Consider the following 25,688-nt stretch of genomic DNA (forward strand, 5'->3'; position numbering starts at 1 on the left):
TGAGACAGAATTCGGATGGTTACCACAGACGAGGCTTTAATCTTGTATCAGCAGAAGCGGAAACCGCAGAAGGGGCAAAGACAGGAAGAGGCACAGCTTAAATACACCCTAGAGTGACGTGTTCACTTCTGATTGGCTGTTCACTCATCACGCAATATTACGCCTCGGAATTGGCCAGTGACTTTGGCGGGCTTTCTGCCTTTGCACCTGTGCAGTCCATTGTTTACTAGTGGGAAGGACACAATGTCCGCGCCATCTTGGAATGGCGAATGTATCACCACTGACCACGGCTTCCTACAGACAGTGGAAAGAATATTTCTGTGGTGCACAGTTATAAGGACGTCCCTATTGTGCAAAGGAGGATGTTCCTGTGGTGCAAAGTGAGGAGGATATTTCTTTGGTAGACAGTGGGAAAGACATCCATGTGGTGGACTGTGGAAAGGTCCACTCTGTAGTGAACATTTGAGAGGATGTCCCTGTTGTGGACAGCAGAAAGGACCTCTTTGTGGTGTACAGTGGGAAGGACATCCCTCTGGTGGATAGTGGAAAGAATGTCCCTTTGGTGGAGAAAAGGGAGGCCCGCTCTGTGGTGGACTGTAGGAAGTGTCCTGTTGTGGACAGTAAAAGGTTGTCCCTTTTGTGCACATTGGGGAAGATGTCCCTCTGGTGAACAGTGGGAAGGACATCCCTGAGGTGGACAGTGTGGAGGACCACACTCTGGTGGACTGTGGAGTAGGACATCCCTGTGGTGAACAGTGGAAAGGATGTCCATGTGGTGGACAGTGGGGAAGATGTCTGTGTTGTGGACAGTGGGAAGGATGTTCCTTTGGTGCACAGTGGGAAGGATGACCATGTTGTGGATTGTGCGGAAGGAACTCCTTGAGGTGGACAGTTGGGGGCATGTCCATGAGGTGGACAGTCGATAGGACCTTTCTGTTGTGTACAGTGTGATAGACTTCCTAGTGGAGGACAGTGGAGAGTATGTCCCTGTTGTGTATACTGGGATGGATGTTTCTGTAGTGGACAGTTGGGAACATATTTGTGTGGTGGACAGTTAGGAAGATGTCCATGTGTTAAACAGTGGGTAGGAAGTCCTTTTTGTGGACAGCGAATGGATGTTAATGTGGTGGACATTGGGAAGGACGTCCCTTTGATGGACAGTGGGAAAGACATACCTGTGGTAGACAGTGTTGAGGACGTCCATGTGATGGACAGTGGGGAGGTGCACTGGAGAATGTCCTTTTGGCTGGACCGTGGGAATGATGTCTCTATTTTGAAGAGTGCAGAGGACATCTCTGGGGTGGACAGTGGTGAAGATGTCTCTGGTGTGCACTGTTAGCTGTCCCTGTCATGCATAGTAATGAGGATGTCCGTGTTGTGCACAGGAAGATGTTACTGTTGTGCACAGTAGGGAGGATGTCCATGTTTTAAACAATGGGAAACAACACCCCAGTGGTGGACATTGTTGAGGACAACACTGTGGTGGACAGTGGAGAAACATCCCTGTGGTGGACAGTGGGGTATACATTTCTGTGGTAGACGGGGGAAGGATGTGACTGTGGTGGACAATTTGGAGGACGTCCCAGTGGTGAACAATTGGAAGGACGTCCCTTTGATGGACAGTGGGAAGGACATCCCTGTGGTAGACAGTGGTGAGGATGTCCATGTGATGGACAGTGGGGAGGATGTCCATATGGTGAACAGTTGGAAAAATATCCCTATGGTTGACTTTGGGAAGGACATCCCTCTGATGGACAGTGGGAAGTATGTCGCTGTGGTGAAGAGTCAAAGGACGTCCCTTTGGTGGACAGTGGAAAGGACATCCCTGTGGTGGACAGTGGGAAGGCATCCCTGATGTAGACAGTGGGGAGGATGTCCCTGTGCTGGACAGTGTGGAGGTCATCCTTGTAGTAAACATTTGTGAGGATGTTTCGGTGGTGCATTGGAAAACATCATTTTCGTGAACCATGGGAAGAATATCCATGTTTTGGATAGTGCAGAGGACATCTCTTGAAGAAACAGTGGTGAAGACGTTCCTGTTGTGCACTGGAAGATGTCCCTGTGGTGCACAGTCATGAGGACTACCCTGTTGTGCACATGAGGTTGTCCATGTGGTTCACAGTGTTTTTGTTCCTGTTTTGAACAATGGGAAAGAACACTCCTGTGGTGCACATTGGTGAGGATGCCCTGTTGTGGACAGTGGAGAAATATCTCTGTGGTGGACAGTGGGGTTGGATGTCTTCATGGTTGACGGGGAAAAGATGTCCCTGTGGTGAAGAGTGCTGAGGACAACTCTGTGTTCGACATTGGTGAGAACATCCCTTGGTGGACAGTGGGAAGGACATATCTGTGGTAGACAGTGAAGAGGAATTTTCTGTGTTGGACAGTTGGGATGACATCCCTGTGGTGGACAGTGGGAAGGATGTATTTTTTGTGGAGAGTGGGGAGGGCATCCCTATGGTGGACAGGCAGAAGGACGTCCCTATTGTGAACAGTGTGGAGGATGTCCCTGTGGTGGACAGTGGTAATTATATCCCTGTGCTGGACAGTGATGAGGACTTCCCTATGGTTGACAGTGGTGAGGACATTTCTGTGGTGCACAGGAGGATGTCCCTGTGGTGCAAAGTGGGGAGGATGTCCCTTTGATTTATGGTGGGAAGGACATCCCTGTGTTCGACAGTTGTGAGGAAATCCCTGTGGTGGAATGTGTGAAGGATTTCCCTGTGGTGGACATTGGTGTGGATGACCCTGTGGTAAATAGTGGTAAGGATGTCCCTGTGATGGACAGCATGGGGAACCTTTCTCTGGTTGACAGTGGGTAGGATGTCCCTGTGATGGAAAGAGGAGAGGTAGTCACTGAGGTGGTCAGTGGGAAGAACATCCCTGTGGTATAGAGTGGTGAGTACTTCAATGTAGTGCACACTGAGGAGGACATCCCTGTGGATTACACTGTAAAGGACATCCGTGTGTTGAACTATGGGAATGACCTCCCTGTGGTGGACAGTGGGGTGGATGTCCATGTAGTCTAGAGTTGGAAGGACGTCCCTGTGGTGGACTGTGGGAAGGATATTTCTTTGGTTTACAGTGGGAAAAACATCCATGTTGTGGACAGTGGTGAGGACCTCCCTGTGGAGGACATTGGTGAGGAGGCCCCTGTGTTGGACCAGGCCGAAAACATCCCTGGGTTGGACAGTGGTGAGGACGACCCTGTGTTGGACAGCAGAGAGGTCTTCACTTTGGTGGACAGTGGGAATGACGTCCCTGTGGTGGACAATGCAAAGTATGTCCCTGTGGTGCACAGTGGTGAGGACATCACTGCTCTGCACAGGAGGATGTACTTGTGGTGGACAGTGGGGAGGACCACTCTCTGGTGGACTGTGTGTTAGGATGTCCCTGTGGTGGACAGTGGGGAAGATGTCCTTGTTCTGGACAGTGGGAAGGATGTCCCTTTGGTGGACTGTGGGGTAGGACATCCCTGTGGTGGACAATGGGAAGAACGTCCATGTGGTGGACAGTGGGGAAGATGTTCGTGTTGTGGACTGTGGGAAGGATGTTCCTTTGGTGGACAGTGGAATGGACGTCCCTGTGGTGGATTGTGGGGAGGAATGCCTTGGGGTGGACAGTTGGGAGGATGTCCCTGTGGTGGACAGTGTGTAGGACTTTTCTGTTGTGGACAGTTGGATTCATATCTTTGTGGAGGATAGTGGGGAGTATATCCCTGTTGTGTACAGTGTGATGGATGTTTCTGTATTGTACAGTGGGGACCATATTTGTGTGGTGGACAGTTGAAATGCTGTCCCTATGGTGGACAGTGGAGAGTACCTAACTGTGGTGGAGATTGGGGAGGACCTCCATGTGGTAAACAGTGGGTAGGACGTCCCTGTGGTGGATAGTGTGTAGTGCACTCATGTGGTGAACACTGGGGAGGACGTCCCTGTGGTGGACAGTGGAAAGAAAATCCCTGTTGTGGACAGTGGGGAGGACATCCCTGTTGTGGACATTGGAAAGGACATCACATTGATGGACAGTAGAGAGGACCTCCCTGTGGTGGGCAGTGGGAAGGAGGTCCCTGTGGTAGACACTGGGAAGGACATTTATGTTGGGGACTGTGGGAAGAACATCTCTGTTGTTGACCACATGGAAGTCCTTCTCAATGTCCACAACATGGACGTCCTTCCCACAATCCACTACATAAATATCCTCCCCACTGTCCAACACATGGACCTTGTTCCCACAGTTCACCACAGAAAGGTCCTCACTACTGTTTACGACAGGGATGTCCTTAACACTGTACAAACCATTGACATCCTTTCCACTGTCCACAACTGGGATGTCTTTCCCACTGTCCACCACACAAAGGTTCTCCCCACTGTCCACCTCAGGTATGTCTTTCCCACTGTCCACCTAAGTGACGTCCCTCCCTCTGTCCACAAGAGGAACATTCTTCCCACAGTTCAACACAAGGAGGTCTTTAGCAATATCCACAACAGAGATGTTCTTCCCACAGTCCACAACTTAAATGTCCTTCCTACTATCCACTAAAGGGATCTCCTTCCCACTGTCCACCACCAGGATTTCCTCACTACTGTCAATCAAAGTGATGTCCTTTCTACTCTCCACAACAGGGATGTCCTCCTCACATTCCACAAAAGGTATGTTCTTTCCACTGTCCACCACAGGGACATGCTCACCAGTGTCTACCACAGGGATGTCCTACCTACGGTCTACCACAGGGAGGTCCTCCCCAAAATCCACCACAGGTAGGTCCTCTCCACTGTCCACCACAATGACATCATTTCAACTGTCCACCACAGAAATATTCTCCCCACTGTCCACAATAGGGATGTGCTTCCCACTGTCCACGACAGAGACACTGCCCTCCACAGGGACATCCTACCCCCTGTCTACCACAGGGATGTCCATCCCACTCTCCACCAAAGTGATATCGTTCCCACTTTCCACCAAAGGTACATCTTTCAACTGTCCACCACCGAGACATCCTCCCCACTGTCCACCAAAGGGAATCCTTCCCAATGAACACCACAAGACGTCCTTCATACAATCTACCATAAAGAAGTCCTTTCTGTTGTCTATAAAAGGGACATCCTTCCCACTGTCCACCACAGGGACATTCTCCAAATTGTCCACCACAGTGACATCCTTTTCACTGTTCACCACTGGGACATGCAACCCACTTTGCACAACAGGGACATTTTCCTGTGCACAACAGGGATGTCAACAACACTCTCCACCCCAGAGATGTCCTCTGCACTCTCCATGACAGGGACATCCTCCCCACTATCCACCAAAGAAATGTCTTTCCCACTATTCACAACAGGGATGTCATCCCAAATGTCCAACACAGAAAAGTCCTCTTCACTGTCCACCAAAGGGATGTCCTTACCCCTGTCCACCACAGGGATGTCCTCCCCACTGTACACCAGAGGGATATCTTTCCCACTGTTCACCACAAGAAGTCCTTCCCAATATTGACAACAGAGACTTCCTTCCCACTGTCCACAACATAAATGTTCTCCCACTGTCCTCCACAGTGTGTTTCTCTCTACTGTCCACCACAGAGTTTTACTTTCCACCTGCCACCAATGAGACGTTTTTCTTTGCACCAGAGAAACTTCCTCACCACTGTCCACCACAGAAACATCCTCACCACTGTCCACCACTTTGACGTCCTTTCCACTTTTCACCATAAGGAGGTCCTCTCCACTGTCCACCACAGCAACATCCTTTCCACTGTTCACCACAGGGACTTCCTTCCCAATATCCTTGACAGCGATGTCCTCACCACTGTCCACAACAGAGACGTCCTTTAAACTGTCCACCACAGAAACATCCTCATCACTGTCTATCACAGAGACATCTTTACCAATGTCCACCACAGAGAGGTCCTCCCTGATGTCCAGCACAGGGACATCCTTCACACTGTCCACCACAATACCATCCTCTCAGTTTTCAGGAAACAGAAACATCTTCCCCACTGTCCACCACAAGGACATCCTCCTGTGCACAAGAAGGATGTCCTCACCACTGTGCACCACAGGGACATACTTTGCATTGTCCACCACATGGACATCCTTTCCACTGTCCACCAAAGTGAGGTCCTCCTTGCTGTCCACCACAGGGGCATCCTTACTACTGTCCATCACAGGGTCATGCTTACCACTGTCCACCACAGGGATGTCCTTCCCACCATTCTCCAGAAGGACATCTTCCCCAATGTGCACAAAAGGGACATCTTTTTACTGTCCACAACAAGGATGTCCTTCCCACTGTACTCCACAAAGAGGTTCTCCATGCTCTCCACCACAGGTACAGTCTTCCCATTGTTCAACATAGAACGTCCTTTCCACTCTCCACCACAGGTACATCCTCTCCAATATCCACCAGAGGGACATCCTTCCCATTTTAAACCATTGTGGATAGCCCTAGCCTCTTGTCATAGTATTTCCACTCCTGGGAGGGGCTGTGAAGGAGGAGTGAATCTTGTGAACCTTCTGTCCAATTGAATTTTTTAATAAAGGCTAGAGCCAGTGATTGGGCAGTAGAAGAGGAGTGGGAGGAGCGAGAGGTAGGGGAGGAGGGAGAAAAGCAGTTGGAAAAGTTGGCAGTTGGGGGAAGGACTGAGGATGGAGAAGGTCTTGACCTAGGAAACTGCAGGTTGTAAGGGATCTCATAGCTGGGAATAGAGTAGTTCAATGGTAAATCTGCCCAATCTAGGCATACAGCATACATTTGTAATTAATTGAGTTTTGTCCTCCTTGACTGGACTTCCATGGGCTAGAGATTTACTACAACAAATTGGCGCCCAATGTATTATTTAGGACTCAACTAACTTGAGATGAAAGTATATTGAAAACTGACTGGGTCTGAGGACCTACAAAGAACAAAAAGTTACAAAGAACAAAAGCTTCCCCAATGGCCATGGTCAGGAGCAGCACTCAGCCTACAGTTGGGCTTGCTCACTGCCCTGTGAAAACTGAAAGAAGGGTCTGCAGAGAACTCAAAAGTGATTGCAACGAGGCCAGTAGGTCATAGTAAAAAAATTTTTTTTAAAGTATATGTATATATATAAGTGAAAAGAAACAGATGAATAGATGAAAAAGGTTTTAAAGATGCGAGGAGTAATCTCTGCTTATTAGTGAGTAAATACCATGTGTGTTCTTTTGTGATTGGGTTACCTCACTCAGAATGATATTTTCTAGTTCCATACATTTACCTAAGTGTTTCTGTAAATCTCTTGCCCATAGGGAGTCCATAGAATAAAGACATAAGTCAATAAATATCAAATGAATGATGCATGCCTAGATTGGGCAGATTTACCATTAAACTACCCTATTCCTTGGCTATGAGAGCTCTTAACAACTCGAGGTTTTCTAGGTCAAGGTCTTCTTCCTCTTCTCTCTCTCCACCAACTGCCCTCTGCTTCCACCAACTGCTACTTCTCCCTCCAATGGCTTTTCTGGTCTTCTCTTCTTTCCCTGCCTCTGGCTCCTCCCACTCCTCTTCCACTGTCCAATCACTGGCTGTAGCCTTTATTTAACAAATTTGATTGGACAGAAGGTTTACAAGATTCACTCCTCCTTCGCAGCCCCTCCCAGGAGTGGAATTACCATGACAACAAGAGGCTAGGGCTATCCACCACATTTCCCCCTTTTTGTCCAAAAAAATTTTTTTCTTTTCACATATTAATTGAACACTAACTATATTACCATGTTGTGATTGTTAAAGTACAAGATAAACCTAACACCCAGTCCATCATTTTTGTTAACTAAATAGAACCTTTGCCATCTCTCTCAATTAAAAAATTTAGTTCTGAACCTGGCTTATATCCTGTCTTCAGAATGAATAGCATCTGAAAACCATCCTCTCAAAGTAAATAGCCTGGGTTGGCTGTGAGATTATAAATCTTCAACCCCATCAGAAATCCAGAATGACTCAGTTAAATAAAGATATGGGAAGCACAAAGCGTGGCTTCTAAAACTCAACCAATTTAAATAGGCCACTGAACATCTAGACAGTTCCTTATTTCAAAACGTTGGAGCATCTGGTCTTCAGCCTTCTGGCCCAGGATCATCTGACAGACCTAGTAATGCAGAATTACTAAGGGCTGATTACTCTGTCTTGGCAGATATAATCAGTCGACTATTCCGCAAGTGTGTTTCTTTTTTGCACAATATTTCATCTGTAGATGAAAAGAGGCAATTCTTGCCTAGTGACTGTCACATCACAACTGGAGTAACTCCAAAGATGCTCAATTTCTTCTTAGAATCCAAGACTGGGAAGCTGTCAGGATCAGATAGGTTTCCAATAAAATAAATGTTTATATAAGAATGTTTGTAACATCAATTCTATGGATTTCTGAAGTTTTTGAAAATCAACTATGTAAGGCAATCTGAACAGTTGTCTGTTAATTCCTTTCCACTATTTTTTTTATTAAAAAGGTCTGTGTCTAAGCCTTGTATTTCTAAATAAGATATATAGGCACAATGCCTACATAAGAGTAATATATTAATCCCACTTTTGTATTAATAAGAAACTTATGCCAGTGAAAACCCTAAATTTGTATAAAATAAATTCCATATCAATGTAAGAGATTATAATTTCAACCTTGTAACTATCATAAAGATTTCTTACCAATGTAAGATATACCTATTTTTTTAAAAAACTGGGTCTAAGCTTTGTATTTCTAAATGAGTTATACAGGCATAATGCCTATATAAGAGTAAAATATTAATCCCACTTAATTCCTGAGATTTAGCTCTCTAATTCCCTTCCTGTCTGAAGATACATTTGTAAAGTATTCCTTCAATTACAACACATGTATAATTTACAAAGTAACCAGAACCATCCACCCCAATATAAGGAACTGGGCGCGATGATCTCCTTTTGTCTGCTTCCAGCTGAATTGGGGTGAAGAATTCCCATCTGGGGGCCCAAAGGGAAACAGGAAATTTGGCTTAGTCAAAGGAGTGCTAGCTGGCATCATTTGCCTTGAAGTCTCTATGTACTGAGAAAGTTCATAGCTTAGCTGACACAGTAACTGTTACAGTCAGAAAGGCTGGATAGGCAAGCTAGATGTTGTGGAAAAGTTCTGGAAGCAAGTCCTTAAAAGAAGCAGCTTCGATGCAGTTTCAGCAGAATCAAGCATGAAGCTGGAATAGGAGGTCCCAGAGACTCAGGATCACCGAGTATAAATCATGCTAGGGCTGAGTTTCACTTTTTTCATCCTGTAACATATAAAACTTAAAAGCAACAGGTAGTTTTATAAAAACATTCACGTGGAACATGTAGGGCATACAGCTTTGTCAATGAAGATCAATAAAGGCCACTGCCCTCTTCAGGTTAGTTTGATTACTTAATCAAACTATATATAACTTATATACATGCCCTCATAAAGGAGGCTTTGTGTTGACATTTTAGTCCCAGCCAGTTAAGTCCATATAAGAGACATAACACCATATATACATCACCCATTTGTTTGGTTGAGTTAGTCTCCCTTTTCTTCTGTGTCGACTAGTGCTTCAGGGGGTCTCCCTTTGTCATTTCTGATCTTTATCAACTTGGAAGGAACCCACAGCTTTTCTTTTCCTGTGGAAACATAAACATAACCTCTCCCCCAGTGTAACACCTAAGAATTTCTCAAATTCATTATTTTTAATAGCTGCGTAATATTCCATTTTGTAAATGTACCACATTTTTTTGTATCCATTCCTCTGTTGAAGGGAATCTGGAATCTTTCCAGCTTTTGGCTATTATAAATAAGGCTGCTATGAACATAGTGGAGCATATGTCTTTGTTATATGTTGGGGCATTTTCTGGGTATATGCCTAGGAGTGGTATAGCTGGGTCCTCAGGTAGTGCTATGTCCAATTTTCTGAGGAACCACCAGACTGACTTTCAGAGTGGTTGTACCAGTTTGCAACCCCACCAACAATTAAGGAGTGTTCCTCTTTCTTTACATCCTCTCCAGCATCTACTATCACCTGAATTTTTGATCTTAGCTATTCTGTCTGGTGTCAGGTGGTATCTCAGTGTTGTTTTGATTTGCATTTCCCTGATGACTAAGGATGTTGAACATTTCTTAAGGTGCTTCTCGGCCATTCGTGTTTCCTCAGTTGAGAATTCTTTGTTTAGCTCTGTACCCCATTTTTTAATGGGGTTATTTTGTTGCTGGTGTCTAATTTATTGAGTTCTTTGTATATATTCGATATTAGCCCTTTATTGGATGTAGAATTGGTAATGATCTTTTCCAAATCTGTTGGTTGCCATTTTGTCTTGTTGACAGTGTCCTTTGCCTTACAGAAGCTTTGCAATTTGATGAGGTCCCATTTGTCGATTCTTGATCTTAGAGCATAAGCCATTGGTGTTCTGTTCAGGAACGTTTCCCCTGTACCTAGGTATTCAAGGGTCTTCCCCAACTTCTCTTCTATTAGTTTCAATGTATCTGGCTTTATGTGAAGGTCCTTTATCCACTTGGAGTTCAGCTTTGTACAAGGGGATAAGAATGGATTAATTTGAATCCTTCTACATGTTGACCTCCAGTTGAGCCAGCACCACTTGTTGAAAATGCTGTCCTTTTTCCACTGGATGGTTTTAGCTCCCTTGTCAAAGATCAAGTGACCATAGATGTGCGGGTTCATTTCTGGGTCTTCAAGTCTATTCCATTGATCTTCCTGTCTGTCTCTGTACCAAAACCATGCAGTTTTTATCACTACTGCTCTGTAGTACAGTTTGAGGTCAGGGATGGTGATGCCCCCAGATTAGCCCAAATTTTGAAACAACATAGATTCAACTACCAGATGACATGAAGCTCATGAACAAGAAAGAACAAGTGAGTAAGCCTAGGTCTTTCTTAGAAGGAGTAACTAAATACTCAAGGGAGAAAATATGCAGACAAAGTGTGGGACAGAATCTGAAGGAGAGGTTATATGGAGAACTTTCCACCTGGGTATTCATTCCATGTGCAGTCACCAAAAATAGACGCTGATATGGATGTCAGGAAGGGAAAGCTGACAGCAGCCTGATAAGGTTGTCTCATTAGGGGTTCCCCAGAGTCTGACATACCCAGAGGCAGATACTCACAGCTAACCATTAATCTGATCAAAGGTTCCCAATGGAGAAGTTAGAGAGTAAATTGAAGGAGCCTAAAGGGTTGGTGGCCTCATGAGGAGAGCAACAATACCAACCAGCCAGAGCTCCCCAGGGTCTAAAGCACCAGCCTAGGAGCACATATGGAGAGCCACATGACTCCAGCTGTACATGTAGGGGTGAATAGCCTTGTTGGGCATAGGTGGGGGATGAGGTCAATGGTACCTTGAAGGCTGAGCACTGAGTGGGGGGGGTAATCTGAGGGTGGGGAGGGGGATTGGGGGATAGGTGGGTAAACACCCTCATAGAAGCAGGAGGAGGGGGGATGGGATAAGGGGTTCTTGGGGGAATGCAGTAAGGGGATAAAATTTGAAATGTAAATATAATATCTAATAAAAGAGGGGAAAAAAGAAAAGCTTTTAGAACCAACATCCTTAATAAAATGTCAGCCCTCTTTAAAAAAAACTATCTTGATATTAAATTTGTTTTGAGAATTGTATATTGCAGAATGATCAGCCTTGGTGTATCTACTCAACAAGCAAGCTGGGCAGACCTGCTCAAACCTCTGAGGTCCGGGAATTCCATCTGGAGGAGGTGAAGACACAACATCAGAGGCTTATCAATTTGCTCTTCACCCCACTCCTCTTCTAATATTTCAAAGCCCATAGTCAGCTTGAAGAAGCTAATGAAGAGTCACCACCCCTATTCCCTGGACTTGGGGACTAAGTTTGGTAAATATTGGGCTGTCTTTCTAGGGAAAAGTAGTAGTTTTGTTGGAATAGAGAGGATTAGCTAGGGTTTATTGCATAGCCATAACCTATTAGTAGAAATCTGTATAATTAGTATCAAGATGAATATATAAATTCTTAAATGGCACCAATTTACTTTGATTACAAATGTTAAGGTTTTCATTGGTATGAGCTCCTTATTGATATAAGAGTGAGATGAATATTGTTACCCTCATAGGCATTGTACCAGTATAACACACTTAGGAATATAAGGCTTAGACCCAGTCCTTCTTTAACTTTTTTAACGGATTGGAGATGCTTAACCTGTGAGTTAACGGACTATAGCAAATTCATGGGTTGGAGTTTATTGTTAGGGTGTTTTCTATATTTTATTTAGAAATAGCTGAGTGGAGTTAACAGGCAACAGTCCAGATTACCTTACAAGGATTGTTGGTTTTCAAAACATCAGAAATCTACAGTCAAATTACTGTCCAGAAAAGGACACACTTGCAGAATAGTCGACGGATTATATCTGCCTAGACAGAGTAATCAGCTCTTAAGAATTCTGCTGCACTAAGGTCTGTCAGATGATCCTGGGCCAGAAGGTGGAAGAACAGATGCTCCAACATTATGTAGTAGAGGGAGTGTCCAGGTGTTCAGAGGTCTCTATAAATTGGCTAAGTTTTAGAAGCTATGCTTTGTGCTTCCCACAATTATAGTTAACTCAGTCATTCTGGATTTCTGACGGGGTTGAAAACTTATAGCCTCATAGCCAATTCTGGCTATTTACCTTGAGAGAAAAGATTTGAGTGGATGGTTTTCAGCTGACATTCATCCTAAAGCCAAGGAAAAAGCCAGGTTCAGAACTAAAAATTTTAGTTAGGAGAGACGAAAGTGGTTCTGATTAGTCAACACAATGTTGGACTGGGTATGAGGACTATCTTGTACCTCATGGGTACAAATTGGCATAATTATGCTCTAATTGTATTTTGAGAGAAAAGTTTCATTTTAACAGGAAGAGTGGTATGTAGGAGGAGCTAAGGTGGGAGGAGTACTGAGAGGTAGAGAAGGAGTAAGAAAAGGAGGAGAAGAAGGAGAGGAGAAGCTAGGTGATGAAAGAGAGAAAGAGGGGGCAGACAGGGAGGCAGATATTCATGTATCTCCACCAGTCAAAGATAGTTGATATATCTAGGTTAGGTAGTAGGTTACACCTCTGATTGAGCAATACCAAATTTATAAAGCGTATGATTAACATTTTTTTAAAAAATGTATATATGCAAAAAGAAAAAGGGGGCATGGGATAGGGGTTTTCTAAGGGGGGAGTGGGGAAAGGGGATGGCATCTGATGTGTAAATAAAATCTAACAAAAAAAGATGCGAGGAGTACATTGCAAGTTGCTCTGAGTTAAGAAAGCCAAACAGATAAATAGATAAAAGTTATAGTAATGAAAATGGGAGAAAAATAAGTGAATAGAAAGAAATGAATAAATGAAAAGGGTTTTAAGGTTGCGAGGAGTAAATTTCAGGCTGCTCTGAGTCAAGAGAGCCAAACAAATACATAGATAAAGGTTATAGTAACGAATTGTAAGGAGGGACTGGTGATCCTAGAACATAACTGCCTGCGAGGTAGTTTTCAGGTAGAAATAGTGAATTGAGGGCTCCAGATCAGTTAATTTTTTAATATAAAAAAAAAACATATTTTGATACTTAAAGATGAGAAAAACAATGGATAGCTTTTTGGCTTTATATGATGATATTTCAAATGGTTTGACAGGAATCAACTTAGGGAACACTTTATTATTTATCAGTATTGCAATATTTATTTTTTGATATACTATGTCTTCTCAAAAGACAAAGCTCTAGATAAAAAATTCTTTGCCTTGGAAAAGGGATTACTAGAAACAATAGGACTTTTGGTATAGGAAAGAGATGAGATTTGGAAACAGATAGAAAATAATGAGAAATGGAAGCAAATACAACAGAAAGAAAATAATGAGAAATTAAGATTATGGAAGCAGGGTTTAGAACAGAAGTTACAGGAAATTATAGAGCAGCATGAACTTCAGAAAGAGAAGCTTTTGACTTGGCAACAAGGCTTAGAGGAAACAGTAGAATTGAAGGCACAAGAAATTATAGATCAGAATAAGAGACAGAAAAATGAAAATGAAAGTGGGAGACAGGAGATTAAAAATATGATCAAACAGAAGATACAGCAGCTCACAGATCAGATTGAGAAACAGATAGAAAATAATGAGGAATGGAAGCAAGGGCTTAGAACAGAAGTTACTGGAACAAAAAGATGAAAATGAAAGTGGGAGACAGGAGATTAAAAAGATGATCGAACAAAAGATACAGCAGCTCATAGATCAGATTGAGAAACAGATAGAAAATAATGTGGACATAATGAGGACAGAGGAGAGGATATCATTTAGTGGACATTGGGAAGTATGTTCCTGTTATGGACAGCAGGTATACATTTCCGTGGTGGACAATGGGAAGGACATGCCTGTTGTGGACAGAGCAGAGGACTTCCTTTGGTGATCAGTGAAAAGAACATCCCTGTGGTGAACAGTAGAGAGGAATTCCCTGTGGTGGAAAGTGAGAAGTAGTTCTCTGTGGTGGACATTGGAATGACATAAATGTTGTGGACTGTGGGAAAGACGTACCTGTTGTGGACATTGGGAAAGACCTTCTTGTGGTTAACAGTGGGAAGGATGTCCCTCTGGTGGACATTGGGGAGGAACTCCTTGTATTGGACAGTGGAAACGATGTCCCTGTGGTGGAGAGAGGGGAGGTCATCACTTAGGTGGACACTGGTATGGACATCACTGTGGTGGATAGTAGAGAGCACATCTCTGTGGTGAACAGTGGAAAGAAGGTACCTGTGGTGGAGAGTGGGAAGGACATTTATATTGTAGATTGTGGGAAGGACATACATGTTGTGGACATTGGGAAGGACCTCCATGTATTCTACAGTGGCAGGCATGTCCCTCTGCTGGAAATAGGGGATGACCACCATTAGGTAAACCGTGGGAAGGACATCCCTGTGGTGAACTGTGGAAAGGATATCATTGAAGTGAACATTAGGAAGTATGTTCCTGTTGTGAACAGTGTGGTGGACATCGCTGTGGTGGACAGTGGAAAGGACATCCCTGTGGTGGGCAGTAGAGAGGACTTCCCTGTGGTGGACCATTGGAAGGAGATCCCTGTGGTGGACATTGGGAAAGAACTTTTGGTGGACAGTGGAAAGGATGACACTCTTGTGAACAGTGGGGATGACGTCATTGGGTGGACAGCATGGAGGACCTTCCTGTTTTGAATTGTGGGAAGGACATCCCTTTGTAGACAGTGGGGAGGACCTCACTGTGGTGGACAGTGGAAAGGGCATCCCTGTGGTGGACAGTAGAGAGGACTTCCCTGTTGTGGACAGTGGTAAGGAGGGCCCTGTGGTGGAGAGTGAAAAGGACATGCCTGTTGTGGACAGTGAATAGGACTTCCCTGTGGTGGACCATTGTAATGATGTCCTTTTGGTCAACAGTGGGAAGGACATTCCTATGGAGGACAGTGGGGAGGACATCACTGTGGTGGACAGTGGGTAGGATGTCCTCTGGTTTACCGTGCAGAGGATATCCATGTGGTGGACAGCGGTGAGGACTTCCCTGTAGTTCATATTGTTGAGGACAACCATGTTGTGGACAGTGGTAAGGATGTCCTTGTAGTACACAGGAAGTTATCCCTGTGGTGGACAGTGGGAAGGACATCTGTTTGGTGAACCATGGAAGAGACCTCCCTGTGGTGGTCAGTTGGGAGGAACTCCCTGTGGTAGACAGTGAGGAAGACATTTCTGTTGTGGACAGTGGGATGGAAGTCACTGTTGTTGATATTTGGAAGGACCTCCTTGTGGTGAACATTGGGAAGGATACCCCTCTGGTGAACAGTGGGGAGAACATCCCTGTGGTGGACAGGGGGAAGGACATCCCTGTGGTGGAGAGTGAAGAGGACTTTTCTGTGTTGGATATTTGGGATGACATCCCTGTGGTGAATAATGGGAAAGACGTATCTTTGTTGGACAGTGGGGAGGATGTCCCTGTCGTGGAGAGTGCAGAGGACATCTCTGGGGTAGTGAGTGTTGCTGACATCCCTGGTGTGCAAAGGAGCATGTCCCTGTGGTGCACAGTGGTGAGGATATCCCTGTTGTGCACAGGAAATTGTCCCTGTTGTGCAAAGTGGGTAGGATGTTCCAGTGGTGAACAGTGAAAAGAATGTCACTGTGGTGGACTATTTGGAGGATGTCTCTGTGGTGAACATTGGGAAGGACATCCCTTTGTTGGACAACAGTGAGTGCTTCTCTATGGTGCACAGTAAGAAGGACGTCCTTGTGGTGGTCAGTGGGGAGGATGTCCCTGTGGTGGTCAGTGGGGACAATGTCTCTGTGGTAGACAGTTGAAATATGTACCTTTGGTAGACAGTGGGAAGAACATCCCTTTGGTGGACAGTGGGAAGGACATCCCTGTGGTAGACAGTGGGTAAGATGTTTCTTGGAGGGCAGTGGGTAGAACATCTCTGTGGTGGACAGTGTGAAGGACATCCCTGTTGTGGACAGTGGGGAGAATATTTCTGTGGTGGAAAGTTAAAATGACGTCCCTGTGGTGGACAGTGGAGATCACTTACCTGTGGTGGAGATCGGGAAGTACCTCTCTTTGGTAGACATTGGGTAAAACATCCCTGTGTTGAACAGTGGCTAGTACGTTCCTGTGGTAAACACTAAGGAGGACGTCCCTGTGATGGACAATGTAAAGAATATTTTTTTTGTGGACAGTGGGGAGTACATCCCTGTTGTGGACAGTGGAAAGGACATCACTTTGATGGACAGTAGATAGGAACTCTATGTGGTGGACAGTTGGAAGGAGGTACCTGTGTTGGATAGTGGAAAGGACATTTATGTTGTGGACTGTGGGAAGAACATATCTGTTGTGGACATTGGGAAAGATCTCATTTTGGTGAACTGTGGGAAGAATGTCCTTCTTATGGACAGAGGGCAGCATGTCACTTAGGTGGACAGTGGGAAGGACATCCCTGTGATGGACACTGGGGAGGACCTTTCTGTGGTGGACAGTGGGAAGAACAACCCTGTTGTGGACAGTTCAGTTCTAATCCCTGTAGTGTACTAGGAATGGGCATCCCTTTGGTGGACAGTAGAGAGGACCTTTCTGTGGTGAACAGTGGGAAGAAGGTCCATGTCTTGGACAGTGGGGAGGACATTTATGTTGTGTATTATGGGAAGGACGTACATGTTGTGGACATTGGGAAGAACCTCCATGTGGTTGACAGTGGGAAGCATGTCCATCTCATGGACAGTGGGGAGAAACAACATGTGGTGGACAGTGGGGATGAAGACTCTGTGGTGGACATAGGAGAGAACATCATTTAGTGGACATTGGGAAGTACGTTCCTATTGTGGCAGCAGGGTGTACCTTTCTATGTTGGACAATGGGAAGGACATGCCTGTTCTGGACAGGGTGGAGGACGTTTCTTTGTTGAACAGTGGAAAGGACATCCCTGTGGTGGACAGTGAGAAGGAGGTCCCTGTTGTGGACATTGGAAGGACATATATGTTGTGGATTGTGGGAAATACGTCCCTGTTGTGGACATTGGAAGGACATATACGTTGCGGATTGTGGGAAATACGTCCCTGTTGTGGACATTGGGAAAGACCTCCTTGTGGTGAACAGTGGGAAGGATGTCCCTCTGGTGAACATTGGGGAAGAACTCCCTTTGGTGGACAGTGGAAAGGATGTCCCTGTGGTGGAGAGAGGGGAGGTCGTCACTAGGTGGATAGTGGTAAGGACATCCCTGTGGTGGATAGTAGAGTAGACCTCTCTGTGGTGAACTGTGGGAAGAAGGTCCCTGTGTTGGAGAGTGGGAAGGACATTTATGTTGTTGATTGTGGAAGGACGCACATGTTGTGGACATTGGGAAGGACCTCCGTGTGTTATACAGTGGCAAGCATGTCCCTCTAGTGGACAGTGGGAAGACCAGCATGGGGTGGACCATGGGAAGGACGTACCTGTGGTGGACAGATGAAAGGACATCACTGAGGTGGACATTAGTAAGTACGTTCCTGTTGTGGACCGAAGGGTGTACCTTTCAGTGGTGGACAGTTGGAAGGACATGCCTGTTGTAGACAGTGCTGTGGACATCCCTGTGGTAGACAGTGGAAAGGACATCCATGTGGTGGACAGTAGAAAATACTTCCCTGTGATGGACAGTGGGAAGGAGGTCCCTGTTGTGGAGAGTGAAAGGACATGCCTGTTGTGGACATTGTGGAGGACATCCCTGTGGTGAATAGTGGAAAGGACATCCCTGTGGTGGAGAGTAGAGAGGACTTTCCTGTTGTGGACAGTGGGAAGGAGGTCCCTGTGGTGAATAGTGAAAGGACATACCTGTTGTGGACAGTGTGAAGGACATCCCTGTAGTGAACAGTGGAAAAGACATCCCTGTGGTGGACAGTAGAGAGGAATTCCCTGTGGTGGACAGTGGGAAGGAGGTCCCTGTGGTGGACAATGGAAGAACATATATGTTGTGGACTGTTGGAAGGACGTCCCTGTTGTGGACATTAGGAAAAAAATTTTGGTGGACAGTGGGAAGAATGACCCTCTTGTGTACAGTGGGGAGGACATCCCTGTGGTGGAAAGAGGGAAAGACTTTTCTGTTATGATCTGAGGGGAGGATATCACTGAAGTGGACAGAGGGAAGGACTTCTCTTTGGTGGACAGCAGAAAGGACATTTCTGTTTTGAATTGTGTGAAGGACATCTCTGTTGTAGACAGTGGGGAGGACATCCCTGTCGTGGACAGTGGGGAGGATTTCACTGTGGTGGACAGTGGGAAGGATATTACTGTGGTGCACTGGAGAACGACCTTGTGGTGCACAGTCAGAAGGATGTCCATATGGTGGAGAATGCGAAGGACATCTCTGTGGTGGACAGTAGTTAGGACATCCCTGTTGTGCCCAGTGGGGAGGATGTGCCTGTTGTTTACAGTGGGAAGGACTTCACTGTCTTTGATAGTTTGGATGACATCCCTGTTGTTGACAGTAGAGAGGATGTCACTGGTTGGATGAGTTAAGAGGATTTCACTGTGGTATACAGTGTGAATGACAACCTTGTGGACAGTAAGGACAACACTCCTGTGGTGCACAAGAGAATGTCTCTTTGGTGGACAGTGAGAAGGATGTCCTTGTAGTGGGGAGTTTAGAGGACATCTCTGGGTTGGACACTGGTATGAACATCCCTGTTGTACACAGGAGGATGTACCTGTGGTCTACAGTTGGAAGGACATCCCTGTGATGGACAGTGACTAGGACACCCTGTGGTGGACCATTGAAATGATGTCCTTGGGGACAACAATGGGAAGGACGAAACTTTGGAGGACAGAGAAGAGGACATCACTGTGGTGGATAGGCAGAAGGATGTCCCTGTGGTGGACAGTGGGTAGGATGTTCCTGTGGTTTACAGTGTGGAGGATATTTATGTGGTGGACTGCTGTGAGGACATTCCTGTAGTGCATATTGTTGAGGACAACAATGTTGTGGTCTGTGTTAAGGATGTCTTTGTAGTACATAGGAGGATGTCCCTGTGGTGGACAGTGGGAACGACATCTTTTTGGTGGACTGTGGAAAGGACGTCCCTGTGGTGTACAGTTGGAAGGACCTCCCTGTGTTGGACAGTGGGGAGGATATTTCTGTTGTGTACAGAGGGATGGACATCTCTGTGGCAGAATGTGGGGAGGACACCCCTTTGGTTGACAGTGGAGAGGACATTTCTGTGGTGAAAAGTGGGAAGAATGTCCCTGTAGTGGACAGCAGGGAGGACATCTCTGTGGTCTACAGTGGAAAGAATATCTCTGTTGTGGACAGTGGAAAGAATATTTCTGTGGTGCACCATTGCGACAACGTCCCTGTTGTGCATAGGAGGATGTCCCTGTGGTGCAAAGTGAGGAGTATGTTTCTTTGGTGGACAGTGGGAAAGATGTCCATGTGGTGTTCTATGTGGAGGTCCACTCTGTAGTGAACATTGTGGAGGATGTCCCTGTGGTATTCATTGGTCAGGATGTACCTGTTGTGCACAGGACGATGTCCCTGTTGTGAAGAGTGGGATGGATGTCACTGTGCTGGGCATTGGTGAAGATAACCTTGTGGTGGACAGTTTTATGGATGTCCTTGTAGTACACAGGAGGACATCCCTGTGGTTGAGAATAGGGAGGACCTTTCTCTGATGGACAGTGGGGAGGAAATTCCTGTGGTCGACAGTTGGGTGGACTTCCCTGTGGAGGACATGTGTAGGATGTCTCTGTGGTGGACAGTGGAGAGGACATCCTTGTTTAAAGTGGGGAGGACACCCCTGTGGTGGACAGTGGGAAGAATGACCCTGTGGTGGACAGCAGAAAAGACCTCCTTGTAGTGTAGAATGGGAAAGACATCCCTCTGGTGGGCAGTGGAGAGGCTGTACCTGTGGTGGACAGTAGTGAGGACGTTCTATGGTGAACAGTGGAAAGACTGTCCCATTGGTGGAGAGGAGGTAGGACCTCTCTGTGGTGGACAGTGGGAAGGACATCCCTGTTGTGGACAGTAAAAGGATGTCCCTTATGTGCACATTGGGGAAGATGTCCCTCTGTTGAACAGTGGGAAGGACATCCCTGTGTAGGATGTCCCTGTGGTGGACAATACAAAGTATGTCTCTGTGGTGCACAGTGGTGAGGACATCACTGTTGTGCACAGGAGGATGTCCTTTTGGTGAACAGTGTGGAGGACCACCCTCTGGTGCACTGTGGGTTAGGATGTCCCTGTGGTGGACAGTGGGAAGGTCGTCCATGTGGTGAACAGTGGGGAAAATGTCTGGGTTGTGGACAGTGTGAATGATTTTCTTTTGTGGACATTGGGAAGGACTTCCCTGTGGTGGACTGTGGGGGATTAACTCCTTGGGGTGGACAGTTGGGAGGATGTACCTGTGGTGAACCGTGGGTAGGACACTTCTGTTGTGGAATGGGGAATTGATGTCTTTGTGGAGGACAATGGGGAGTATGTCCCTGTTGTGTACAGTGGGATGTATGTTTCTGTAGTGAACACTCAGAACATATTTGTGTGGTGGATAGTTAGTAAGATATCCCAGTGGTAAACATTGGGAAAGAAGTCCTTTTTGTGGACAGCGAATGGATATCCATGTGGTGGACAGTGGGAAGAATGTCCTGTTGTAGACCATGGGGAGGACAGTAAGTAGGATGTCCTTTTGCTGGACAATTGGGAGGACGTATCTGTTTTGGACAACTGAGAGGACATTACTGTGGTGGACAGCGTGAAGGACGTCCCTGTGGTTGACAGCAGGGAGTACCTCTCTGTGGTGGACAGTGGAAAAGATGTCCTGTTCTGGACAGTAGTGACGACCTCCCTGTCTTGGATATTGGGAAGGATGTTCCTGTGGTCCAGTGGAAAGGATGTTTCTGTGGTGGACAGTGGAGAGGACCTCCTCATGGTGGAAAGTGGAAAGGACGTCACAGGGGTTTACAGTGATGAGGACGTTTCTGTGTTAAACAGTGGTGAGGAAGTTTTTCTGGTGCAAAGGAAGATGTCTCTTTGGTGGACAGTGGAAAGAACATCCCTATGGTGGACAGGGGGAAGGACATCCCTGTGGTGGACAGTGAAGAGGACTTTTCTGTGTTAGATATTTGGGATGACATCCCTGTGTTGAACAGTGGGAAAGACGTTTCTTTGGTGGATAGTGGGGAGGATGTCCCTGTCTTGGAGAGTGCAGAGGCCATCCCTGGGGTGGAGAATGTTACTGACATCCATGGTGTGCAAAGGTGGATGTCGCTGTGGTGCACATTGGTCAGGATATTTCTGTTGTGAACAGGAAAATGTCCCTGTTGTGCAAAGTGGGTAGGATATCCCAGTGGTGAACAGTGAAAAGGATGTCACTGTGGTGGACACTTTGGAGAATGTCCCTGTGGTGGACAGTGGGAAGGATGTCCCTTTGGTGGAAAATAGGGAGAACTTCACTATGGTGGACTGTATGAAGGACGTCTTTGTGGTGGTCAGTGGGGAGGATGTCTCTCTAGTGGACTCTGGGGAGGATGTTTCTGTGGTAGAGAGTTGAAAGATGTTCCTCTGGTGGACAATGAGAAGGACGTCCTTTTGGTGGACTGTGGGGAGTATGTCCCTGTGGTGGAAAGTTGAAAGATGTACCTTTGGTGGACAGTGGGATGGATGTGCCTTTTTTGGACAGAGGGAAGGACATCACTGTGGTAGACAGTAGGTAGGTTGTCCCTGTGGAGGGCAGTGGGAAGAACGTCTTCATGGTGGACAGTGGGAAGGACATCCCTGTTCTGGACAGTGGGGAGGATATATCTGTGGTGGACAGTGGGAAGGACGTCCTTGTTTTGGACAGTGGGAAGGACGTCCTTGTTTTGGACAGTGGGAAGGACGTCCTTGTGGTGGACAGTGGGGAGAACATCACTTTGTTGGACAGTGGAGAGAACATTTCTGTGGTGGAAAGTGGGAAGAATGTCCCTGTTTTGGACAACATGGAGGACATCTCTGTCATCTACTGTGGGAAGGAAATCTCTGTTTTGGACAGTGTATAGAATATTCCTGTGGTACACAGTTGTGAGGATGTCCCTGTTGTGCACAGGAAGATATCCCTGTGGTGCAAAGTGAGGAGTATATTTCTTTGGTGGACAGTGGGAAAGTTGTCCATGTGGTGGACTGTGGGGAGGTCCATTTTATAGTGAACATTGGGGAGGAGGTACCTGTGGTGTACAGTGGAAAGGATGTCCCTGTGGTGCCCATTGGTCAGGATGTCTCTGTTGTGCACTGGAGGATGTCCCTGTGGTGAACAGTGGGAAGGACATCACTCTGCTGGACATTGGTGAAAGTGATTCTGTGGTGGACTATTTTATGGATGTCCTTTTTGTACAAAGGAAGAAGTTTCAGTGGTGGACAGTGGGGAGGACCTCTCTCTGATGAATAGTGGGGAGGAAATCCCTGTGGTAAACTGTGGGAATAATGTCCTTTTTGTGGACATTGGAAGGATATCCATGTTATAGAGAAGGCGCATATATCCCTATGGTAGACAGTGGGGAGGACCTCCCTGTGCTGGATATGTGTAGGATGTCTCTGTGGTGGGCAGTGGAAAGGACATCCCTGTGTGGTAAGTGGAGAGTACATCCTTGTGGATGGACATTGGGATGAATTTCCCTGTGTTTGACAGCAGAAAGGACCTCTCTGTGGTGTACAATGGGAAGGACGTCACTATTGTGGACAGTGGAGAGTATGTTTCTAAGGTGGACAGTGGAAAAAACTTTCTATGGTGGACAGTGTGAAGACTGTCCCTGTGGTGAAGAGCAGGGGGGAACATTCTGTGGTGGACAGTGGAAAGGATACCTTTGTTGTGGACAGTAAAAGAATGTTCTTTGTTTGCACATTGGAGAAGATGTCCGTCTGGTGAACAGTGGGAAGGACATCCCTCTGGTGCACATTGGTTAGGACGACTCTGTGGTGGACCATGGTAAGGATGCCTCTGTGGTGGACAGCAGGGAGGAATTTACTTTGGTGGACAGTGGGAAGGATGTCCATGTGGTGGACAATGTAAAGTATGTCCCTGAGGTGCACAGTGCTTAGGACATCCCTGTTGTGCACAGGAGGATGACCTTGTGGTGGAGAGTGGGGAGGAACACACTCTGTTGGACTATGGGGTAGGACATCCCTGTGGAGTACAGTTGGACATCTATGTGGTGGACAGTGGAAAAGATTTCCATGTTGTAGACAGTGGGAAGGATGTCCGTTTGGTGGACAGTTGGAAGGATGTCCCTGTGGTGGACATTGGGGAGGAATTCTATGCAGTGGACAGAGGGAAGGATGTCCCTGTGGCGGAGATAGAGTAGTTCATCACTTAGGTGGACAATGGTAAGGACATCCCTGTGGTGGATAGTAGAGAGGACCTCTCTGTGGTGAACAATGGGAAGAAGGTCCCTGTGGTGGAGAGTGGGAACGACATTCAATTGGTGGATTGTGGGAAGGACGTACATATTGTGGACATTGGGAAGGACCTCCATGTGTTCTACAGTGGCAAGCATGTCCCTCTGGTTGACAATGGGGAGGACCACTATGTGGTGGACAGTGGGAAGGACGTCCCTTTGGTGGATAGAGGAAAAGACATTATTGAGGTGGACATTAGGAAGTACGTTCCTGTTGTGGACAGCAGGGTGTACCTTTCTGTGGTGCACAGTGGGAAGGACATGCCTGTTGTGAACAGTGCAATGGACAACACTGTGGTGGACAGTGGCAAGGACATCCCTGTGGTGGACAGTAGAGGGGACTTCCCTCTGGTGGACAGAGGGAAGGAGGTCCCTGTGGTGGAGAATGAAAAGGACATGTTTTTTTGTGGACAGTGCGAAGTACAAACCTGTGGTGAACAGTGGAAAGAACATGACTGTGGTGGACAGTAGAGGGGACTTCCCTGTGGTGGACATTGGAAGGACATATATGCTGTGGACTGTGAGAAGGACGTCCTTGTTTTGGACATTGGAAAGACATTTTGATGGACAGTGGTAAGGATGATCCTCTTGTGCACAGTGGGGAGGACATCCCTGTTGTGGAAAGTGGGAAGGACGTTGTTGTGGTGGACAGTTGGGAGGACTTCCCTGTGGTGAACAGTGGAGAGGACATTTCTGTGGTGGACAGTGGGATGTACATGTTTGTTTTGGACTTTGCAGAGGATATCAATGTGGTGGACAGTGGAAAGTACATCCCTGTGGTGGACAGTAGAGAGGACTTCCCTGTGGTGGACAGTTTGAAGGAGGTCACTGTTGTTAACAGTAGGAAGCATATTTATGTTGTGGACAGTGGGAAGGACATCCTTGTTGTAATTATTGGGAAAGGCCTTTTTGTGGTATACTTTGGGAAGGACAACACTTTTGTGGACAGTGGGAAGGATGTCACTTTGGTGGACAATGGAAAGGACATCCCTTTGGTGGACAGTATAAGGGACATCCCTGTGGTCGACAATGGGAAGGACATCCCTGTTGTGGACAGTGGGGAGAATGTCCCTGTGCTGGACAGTGGGGAGGTCATCTCTGTAGTAAAGAGTGTTGAGGAAGCTTCTGTGGTGCAGTGGAGAACGTCATTTTGGTGGACCTTGGAAAGAATGTCCCTGTTTTGGAGACTGCAGAGTACATCTCTGGGGAGGACAGTGGTGAAGATGTCCCTGTTGTGCACTGGAAGATGTCCCTGTGGTGAACAGTCATGAGGACAACCCTGTTGTGCACAGGAGGATGTCCCTGTGGTGCACTGTTGGGAGGATGTTCCTGTTTTGAACATTGGGAAAGAACACCCCTGTGGTGGACTTTGGTGAGGACGCCTCTCTTGTGGAAAGTGGAGAAATATCTCTGTGATGGACAGAGGGGTGGATGTCTTTGTGGTTGATGGGGGAAAGATGTCTCTGTGGTGAAGAGTGCTGAGGAAAACTCTGTGTTGGACATTGGTGAGAATATCCCTGTGGTGGATATTGGGCAGGATGTCCCTGTGGATGACAGAGTGTAGGACATTCCTGTGGTGGACAGTGTGGAGGTGGTTTCTGTGGTGGACTGTGGGAAGGATGTGCTTGGGGTGGACAGTGAGGAGGACATCCCTGTTGTGGACAGTGGAAAAGACATCACTGTGGTGGGCAGTAGAAAACACCTCCCTGTGGTAGACATTGGGAAGGATGTGCCTGTTGTGCTCAGTGAGAAAAACATTTATGTTGTGGACAGTAAAAAGGACGTCCCTTTTGTGGACATTGGGAAGGACCTCCTTGTGATGAACA

This window comes from Arvicanthis niloticus, chromosome 23, assembly GCF_011762505.2.
Source record: "Arvicanthis niloticus isolate mArvNil1 chromosome 23, mArvNil1.pat.X, whole genome shotgun sequence".
Taxonomy (NCBI): Eukaryota; Metazoa; Chordata; class Mammalia; order Rodentia; family Muridae; genus Arvicanthis; species Arvicanthis niloticus.